Genomic DNA, 9189 nt, shown 5'->3' with positions numbered 1-9189 from the left:
GAGGTCTTAGCCATAAAATCTTTGCCTAGATCAATGTCCTGAAGCATTTTTCCTATGTTTTCTTCTAGTAGTTTTCTAGTTTCAGGTCTTATATTTAAAAGTCTTGAATCTGGGCCAGGTGTGCTGGCTCACGCCTGTAATCCCAGCACTTAGGGAGGCCGAGGTGGGTAGATCACCTGAGGTCAGGAGTTCGAGACCAATCTGGCCAACATGGTAAAACCCCGGCTCTACTATAAATACAAAAAATTAGCTGGGCGTGGTAGCACGTGCCTGTAATCCCAGCTGCTTGGGAGGCTGAGGCAGGAGAATCGCTTGAACCCAGAGGGCAGAGGTTGCAGTGAGTCGAGGTCGCACCACTACATTCCAGCCTGCGCAACAAGAGCGAAACTCAGTCTGGAAAAAAAAAAAGAAGTCTTGTATCTGGCTGGGATTATATACTGAGGTAGAAAATCATGATTTAGCTATTATCTCAATGATCTAGTGTGTATTGTGTGTGTTTTTGTATTTCCCTGGCATAACTGTCCCCTCCCCCATAATCCAGAAAAGTAAAAGTACGTATTTATCCAGAAGAAGCACTCTTGTAAATTGCTACTGTTATGTTAATGGCTTCTCATTGCCAACAAGATAAATCTGAACTTCGTAGTGTGACGTTCAAGGCTGTCTAAGATCTGGTCCTTGCTTAACTCTCCTACTTTCATGTTCTTAGCATATCATTTCATGTACACATACCCTCAGCACAAAAAACAAATGGAAAATCTGGGGCTGTACTGGTTTTTTCTTTAATTTCCAAAACGTATTATGGAGTTTTGTTGTCGTCAGTCACCCTTTACCTGGAATGCCTTCTTCCTCATTCACTTTACCTGCTTCAAATGGTTGATATAAAAATGACTTGCTGGTGCCTTTAAACTGGAGGTAGTACATGGGGACACAGATCTCATCCTTCCAGTTTACTTGTGTATACCTGGTTCTTGTTACAGTAGTTGGCACACAGTGGATGTTCACTAAATATTTGAATAATTAATATATTGATAAATTATTATTGATAGTTATGCATTTATAACTTTTACATGCTGTGTCACAATGTCTGCATCATTCACCTCACCTCATCCCGTCATGTAGCTATTTTATCATCTCACATCATCACTGGAAGAAGGGTGAGTACAGCGCAAGATACATTTGAGACATGGATCACATTCACCTAACTTCTACTGTAATATAAATGGTAATTATTCTATTTATTCTATTTTATTGTTAATCTCTTGCCTTACCTAATTTATGAATTAAACTTTATCATAGGCTTATTTGTGTAGAAGAAAAGCATAGTATATATAGGGCTTGGTCCTATCCAACGCTTCAGGAATCCACTGGGGATCTTGGAATGTATCTCATGAGAGCAGGGGGAAACTACTCTACACAGATACATTCGTATATATTTCATGCCCAGAAACTATAGTGTATGAGTAAGCAGTTGTTGCATGCTTCCATAGTCTCAGGGAAACAGCTGACTGCTTGGGTTACAAAGGATTGTATTATAGATCTTTAGGAATGATCTAGTTTTATTTGCAAGTCCCTCCTCAGGAATGTCAGCTCTGAACTTGAAGTCACTGTACCAGGTGCTAGCAACATTGACTTTGGGAATTCCATTAGGGAAAGAGGATTGGCACATTCCTTTCATCCCTTAGATATTTCATTATCTTTTGCCTAAATAACATAGGCAATGGTGTTTTTCTGAAGATGTGAAAATCTTGGAATGCTGAATTCCACATATTTTATGTGTTCAGGAAGGACCTTTCACCTAAACTTTTGTTACAATTCTGAACAGAAGGTAATTATATCTAAAATAAGTGTGAAAATTTAAAATTCAATGGAAGCTGCAGAATTCTCATATGTAGTTATTATTGCAGTGTAGTGCCCTGTGATATGACATTCATGACATGACTTTTTATTATTTCCGTATAACTGGCATGAAAATGTGTTTCAACACATTTTCTGCTTTTTTTCTCTTAATTTAAAAAATAATCACACAGTAAAATGGATTTTGTTTATTGTACGGTTCTATGAATTCTAACACATGTAAATTTGTATAACCCCACAAACAGTGGAACAGTTTCATCACCCCAAAAGACTGTCTCACGCATTCCCTCTGTAGTCACATATTACCCCCCATTTAATCCTTGGCAGCCACTGATGTGTTCTCCATCACTAGAGTTTTGTCTTTCAGCAGTGTCATATAGCTAGAATCATATAGTATGAGATCTTTTGAGATTGGCTTCTGTGGGAGACTCAGCATAATGCCTTTGAGATTCATCCAACTTGTGTGGATCAATACTTCATTCCTTTATATTGTTGAGTGGTATTCCATAGTATGGATGTACCACACTTTGTTTATCCCTTCATTCAATGAAGGACATTTAAGCTTTTTCCAGTTTGGGATAATTTTCTTTTCTTTTTTTGTTTTTTGAGACAGAGTCTCACTCTGTCATCTAGACTGGAGTGCAATGGCGCAATCACAGCTCACTGCAACCTCTGCCTCCTGGATTCAAACGATTCTCCTGCCTCAGCCTCTCAAGTCACTGGGATTACAGGTGCCTGCCACAGTGCCCAGTTAATTTTTGTATTTTTAGTAGAGACAGGGTTTCACCATGTTGGCCAGACTGGTCTCGAACTCCTGACCCCAAGTGATCCACCCGCCTCAGCCTCCCAGAGTGTTGGAGTTAACAGATGTTAGCCACTGCGCCTGGCCCAGTTTGGGACAATTTTCAGTAGAGCTGCCATAAACATTTGTGTTCAGATTTTTGTATGAACTTAAGTTTCCATTTCTCCAGTGTAAATACTCAAAAATGGGTTTGCCAGGTCATATGGTAAGTGTTTAACTTTATAACAAACTGCCCAACTGCTTTCCAGGGTGGCTACACCATTTTGTATTCCCCTCAGCAATATATAAGAGTTCCAGTTGGTCTGCTTGCTTGTCAGCACTTGATGTCAGTATTTTCTGTCTTAGCCATTCCAATAGGCATATAGTAGTGTCTCATTCTGGTTTTAATTTGTATTTTCTTAATGGCTGTTGAACATCTTTTCATGTGCTTATTTGTTATTTGTATAAGCTTTTTGTTGAAATGTCTGTTCAAGTTCTCTTCTGGTTTTTAAATGGGTTGTTTTCTTAGTGCCTCAACTCATTTTTGCTTGGGCTTTGCACCAACAGTAATGTTTCTTGTTGCCATTGCTTTTCTTACTTTCTTTCCTTTCCGCCCCGTCCCATAGGACTCTCTTTGATATTTTTTTCTTATTAAAAAGACAATATTGCAGGACTTCAGAGACAGACTGTTGGCTAGGTTTTAAATGCAGGTTCTGCTATAAATCACCTTGTGATCTCAGACAAGTTAATTACTTGATAGGATTATTATAAGAATTAGATAATTTTAAATGATGTATATGAAGCGCTTGACATAGCTGTATTTAAACCTTTCTTTTTTCTCTCAGTTCTTATCTCAAGAGTTCATTCCCTATAATACTAGTTTTCTGAGATGCTTAGTGAAAAGAATATCTGTGAGAAAAGAAATCTGAGATATGTTACATGCTCTAGCTATTTTTTTTTTTTTAGACAGAGTCTCTCTCTGTTGCTCAGGCTCTACCTCCTGGGTTCAAGCAATTCTCCTGCCTCAGCCTCCCAAGTAACTGCGATTACAGATGTCCACCACCATGCCCGGCTAATTTTTTTGTATTTTTAGTAGAGAAGGGATTTCACCATATTGGCCTGGCTGGTCTTGAGCTCCTGACCTCAGGTGATCTGCCCGCCTTGGCCTCCCAAAGTGCTAGGATTACAGGTGTGAGCCACCACGCCCTGCCTCTAGCTATCTTTTGGATGATTTCTAGAAATGTGAATATATTAATGGCTTTTATAAGTTAGCCATTTCTTTATTGTTGGACTTGTTATATTCAGCATTTTCCAGTGTTGTTTGACTGTGGAACACTTGTGACATCTATTTAGCCTACTTTTATGGAACACACTTTGGAAATACTGACTCATTCAGCATGTGTGTTAGTCCATTTTGTGTTGTTAGAATACCTGAGACTGGGTAATTTATAATGAACAGAAGTTCATTTCTCAGAGTTCTGGAGCCTGGGAGGTCCAAGATCAAGGGGCTGGCATTTGTCTTGCTGCATCATGGCAGGAGACATCACCTGGTGGAAGGGCAAAGAGAGGGAGAAAGAGAGCACGAGGGGTAGAACTCTCAGCCTCAAGCTATTTTATACTGCCATTAATCCATTTATGAGGGTAGAGCCCTCATGTCCTAAACACCTCCCATTAGGCCCCATCTCCCAACCCTGTTGCATTGAGGATCAGGTTTCTAACATACAAGCTTTGGGGGACACATTCAAACCACAGCAGCGTGTTACCTCAGTATAGCACCTGATAAGTACTTGTTATTTCTTTATCGAGAGAGGGTCTCGCTCTGTCATACAGGCTGGAGTACATTAGCACAGTCTCAGCTAACTGCAGCCTTGACCTCCCAGGCTCAAACAGTCCTCCTGTCTCAGCCTCTAGAGTAGTTTGGACCACAGGCACGCGCCACCACGCCTAGCTAATTTTGTTCATTTTTTGTAGAGATGAGGTCTCACTCTGTTGCCCAGGCTGGTCATAAACTCCAGAGATTTCCCCCCTTGGTCTCCCAAAGTGCCAGGATTACAGGTGTGAGCCACCACACCTGGCCAAGTACTCATTATTTATCAAACATATTAATGCATGATATCATTTAGTTTTTAAATCTATTTTTCCTTTTTTTTTTTTCTTTTGAGGCAGGGTCTCACTGTGTTATCCAGGCTAGTCTTGAACTCCTGAGCTCAAGTGATCCTCCTGCCTGAGCCTCCCAAGGAGCTGGAATTACAGATGTGCACCATTGTGCCAGGCTTAAATCTTGTAAATAAGCATTTCAAAAGTACTGTGATTCATACCCTGAGATGGGTATGTAGCTTATCAAGCCTTTTGCTTTTTTTAGAGAAAAAAATGTTCTCTGTTAATGACCTTTTATCCCTATTTGTATAGGAAGTTCTAGGCAGTTTGGTCCCTAGACTGCTAGCATCGGTATCACCTCTGAATGATATTAGAAATGCAGGCTGGGCATGGTGGCTCACACCTGTAATCCCAGCACTTTGGGAGGGCGAGGTGGGAGGATTGCTTGAGGCCAGGTGTTTGAGACCAGCCTTTGCAACAGAGACCCTGTCTCTACAAAAAAATGAAAAAACTAGCCAGGTGTGGTGGCTTGTGCTTGTAGTGATATCTCATTGTGGTTTTAATTTGCATTTTCTTAATGGCTGTTGAGCATCTTTTCATGATTCCCCACCTCCCCCCTACCTGGCCACAAAGAATTATTTGGTTCCAAATGTCAGTAGTGTCGTGGTTGAAAAACTCTGGATTAAATGATTACATTTGGAAAATTGTAAATCATCATATATGGTACATAATGTTTGTTTTATTATTAAGAATATAACTAAGATATTTTTAAAATACTCATATCTCAGTATGTCAAACATGAATTTTTATCATAAAATATAGCATATAAGGAAGATAAAGGAAATTGGAGCAAATCTGTACAATCTTAGACAAGTTATTTACCTGATAGGATTATTATGAGAATTAATTTAGATATGTATTAATTATATACATACTAATCTAATAATTATATACTTATATTTGTTCCAAAAGTTTGGACCAACTAAGTGGCGTTTTGATATATAGGAATGATGTAAAAGTATATACTTTTAAAAAAAGGTTTTGGCTGGGCGCGGTGGCTCAAGCCTGTAATCCCAGCACTTTGGGAGGCCGAGACGGGTGGATCATGAGGTCAGGAGATCGAGACCATCCTGGCGAACACGGTGAAACCCCGTCTCTACTAAAAAATACAAAAAACTAGCCGGGCGAGGTGGCGGGCGCCTGTAGTCCCAGCTACTCGGGAGGCTGAGGCAGGAGAATGGTGTGAACCCGGGAGGCGGAGCTTGCAGTGAGCTGAGATCCGGCCACTGCACTCCAGCCTGGGCGACAGAGCGAGACTCCGTCTCAAAAAAAAAAAAAAGGTTTTATTTTTTATTTTAATATTTATTTTATTGTTAGAAATTTGGGGGTCTCACTATGTTGCCCAGGCTGGTCTTGAACTCCTGGCCTCGGGTGATCCTCCTACCTCAGCCTCCCAAATAATTGGGATTGCAGATGTAAGCCAACACCTCTGGCTGAAGTAGATACTTAATATTTATGAGTGTTAATAGTTGTATGAATATTATGTAAGTTATTAAGTATGGTATGTAAGATATATATATAAAAATACAAGTTATATATGTTTTTGTTTTGGTTTTTGAGGTGGAGTCTCACTCTGTCACCCAGGCTGGAGTGCAGTGGTGCCATCTTGGCTCACTGTAACCTCCACCTCCCGGATTCAAGCAGTTCTCCTGCCTCAGCCTCCCCTGTAGCTGGGTCTACAGGTACATGCCATCACACCCTGCTGATTTTTGTATTTTTAGTAGAGACGGGGTTTCACCATGTTGGCCAGGCCAGTCTGGAACTCCTGACCTCAGTTCATATGCCTGCCTTGGCCTCCCGAAGTGCTGGGATTACAGGCATGAGGCCCCACACCCAGCCTATATGTGTTATATAGGTTATATGTACAAGTTATACATGTAAGTATACAAGTATTTTTATAAGACATTATTTTTTATTAATATAAGCAATTTCAGAAAAGTCTGTACTTCATTACATCATTTAAACCCATATTATTTGAGAGATTAACAGAATTCTGTATTAATCTATATTGGTCAAGTATAAATCAGTGTAGCAGCCCATAGCTATTAATCAGAATTTTAGGAAGTCTTCAAGGTAATGATAGTTTCAAAAACAACCAAAAATGACACATTTTGAAGTGACAGGCTACCATATTTTCCAGCTCTTTCTTAAACAGATGTATCTCTTAAATTCATGGTCAGAAAATCAACAAATCAGCTGAACCAGAAATCCTGTCATAAACAGCTGTTGCTGATAGTTTATGGAATGATGTCAGTATATTTGAGCCAGTATGCTGACTAGGACTACTTATTCCTTCACCAGCAAGCTGTGATAATCTTCATGTGTTCTGTGACTATTTTACTATGTGTTTCTTGCTTGTGGAGCAGTAGTGTAGACCCTCTTTATGAATTGGAAAACTGATGGACCTTAGACCACAGGTTCTAAGGATTACAGATTAAAGAGATTAACTGTACTTAGAGCATGTATTTTATTCACATTAAATTGAATCTAGGTTACATCCAAGTATCCAGTGCAGTCTTATAGTTAGAAAAGGCAGAAACTTCATTGTTAAGGTCTGAAGATAAGGTCTGGTATGTACTCCTACCTAATCTTTTCATCTTCATCAATAAAATAAACCAACATTTATAGAGCCCTTGTTTTTCTTTTGTTTTATGATCTCTAGTTGTAATTATGCCTTTAATTATTACGTCATTTCTATTAGAGTTAGTGTTGTTACACTGTTCACTTTTAGATGAGGAAACTGAAGAAATGGTCTTAACTTGATCACAGATGTAGTAAGTGGTGGAATTAGGATTCAGACCCAGGGAATCTGGCTCTAGCATCTGTGCTCTTAACTACCATGCTCTACTGCTGATTTATACTCATATAACAGCTGCCATGCAGCTATTATAATTAAATGAATTTCATATTGCCTCACACTTTACATGTGTTAGGTACTCAATAAATGGGAGATGATATTATTATATTCTCATTAAGCACAACTGGAAAGAGTTCTACAAGGCATGACTCTTAACTATCTCTTTAAAAACTGGAAATTACATATTCAAATCAGGAATGCATGCTTTAAATTCTTCCCCACATAATAAGAGTAGGGGCTATATTGAGATAATGATTTTTTTCTGTTAATATGCTATATTATATATTGATTTCCATATGTTGAACTAACCTTACACTCTAGGGACAAATCATAGTTGGTATAGCAAATAATCTTATTAACCTGCTAGATTTGGTTTGCTAGTATTAAATAATTTATTGAGGACTTTTGCATTTATATTCTTTTTTTTTTTTTTTTTTGAGACGGAGTCTCGCTCTGTCACCCAGGCTGGAGTGCTGTGGCCGGATCTCAGCTCACTGCAAGCTCCGCCTCCCGGGTTTATGCCATTCTCCTTCCTCAGCCTCCCGAGTAGCTGGGACTACAGGCGCCGCCACCTCGCCCGGCTAGTTTTTTGTGTTTTTAGTAGAGACGGGGTTTCACTGTGTTAGCCAGGATGGTCTCGATCTCCTGACCTCATGATCCGCCCGTCTCGGCCTCCCAAAGTGCTGGGATTACAGGCTTGAGCCACCGCGCCCGGCCTGCATCTGTATTCTTAAGGAATACTGTTCTTTTTGTATGGGTGTGCTACCCTTGTCTGGCTTTATCTTTTCTTAAATTCATTCTTCACCATCCACTCCTTCATCATGGAAAAGGCTGTTAGTCACTCATTTCTAGCCTTAGGTCAGAGGCCGTTTCACTACATTAAGTGCAGAAAGACAATCAGGTGGTTGTGGGGGTCCCTTAAACTTTCTGGTTTTGATAGTCCAAGACAATTGATCTCTGAAACAGGAGGCAGAATTCCAAATCCTATTCCAGAGTTGTGTTTCTACACCTTACCACATGATATGTTCATCTGCAAAATGGGATAATATCATCTTTTTAGCAGAGTTAACATGAGGATTCGTGGTAATATATTTAAAGCACCTGGTTTATATAACCAAGTTTTCAACACCTGTTATGTGTTATTTCTCTCCCATTCTCTATCTTCTAAATTGCTCTTGGATATTGTGGTACTCAAAAGTCCAGAATTTAATTTTTCCTGTTGTAGAGTTAGTGTCTCATTGCTTTTTCTCTACCTTTTGCCTGTTCTTTCCTGTCCCCAATCCTAGTCCTCACAATCTGGCTCAGCATTCAGGAAGGAATCTGATGTCTGATTTATATCCTTTCCTAGACTCTCCTATAATCTTCTTTTATTTGTGAACACCATATTCCGCCCTTCTGCCATCAAGATAGAATCAGTGGAAATCTAGCAAAACTGAAAAAGAAAATTGAAATGAGCCATAGTTTTGAGATGGTTTAAATACACGAAGTCATTCCTCTTTTAGCCTGGGCCCAGCTATCCTGGTGAAGAAGTGCTAGTAGC

This window comes from Colobus angolensis, unplaced genomic scaffold (genome assembly GCF_000951035.1).
Source record: "Colobus angolensis palliatus isolate OR3802 unplaced genomic scaffold, Cang.pa_1.0 Scaffold315, whole genome shotgun sequence".
NCBI lineage: Eukaryota > Metazoa > Chordata > Mammalia > Primates > Cercopithecidae > Colobus > Colobus angolensis.
The sequence above is the reverse complement of the archived record's forward strand: the minus strand, read 5'-3'. Positions refer to the sequence as shown.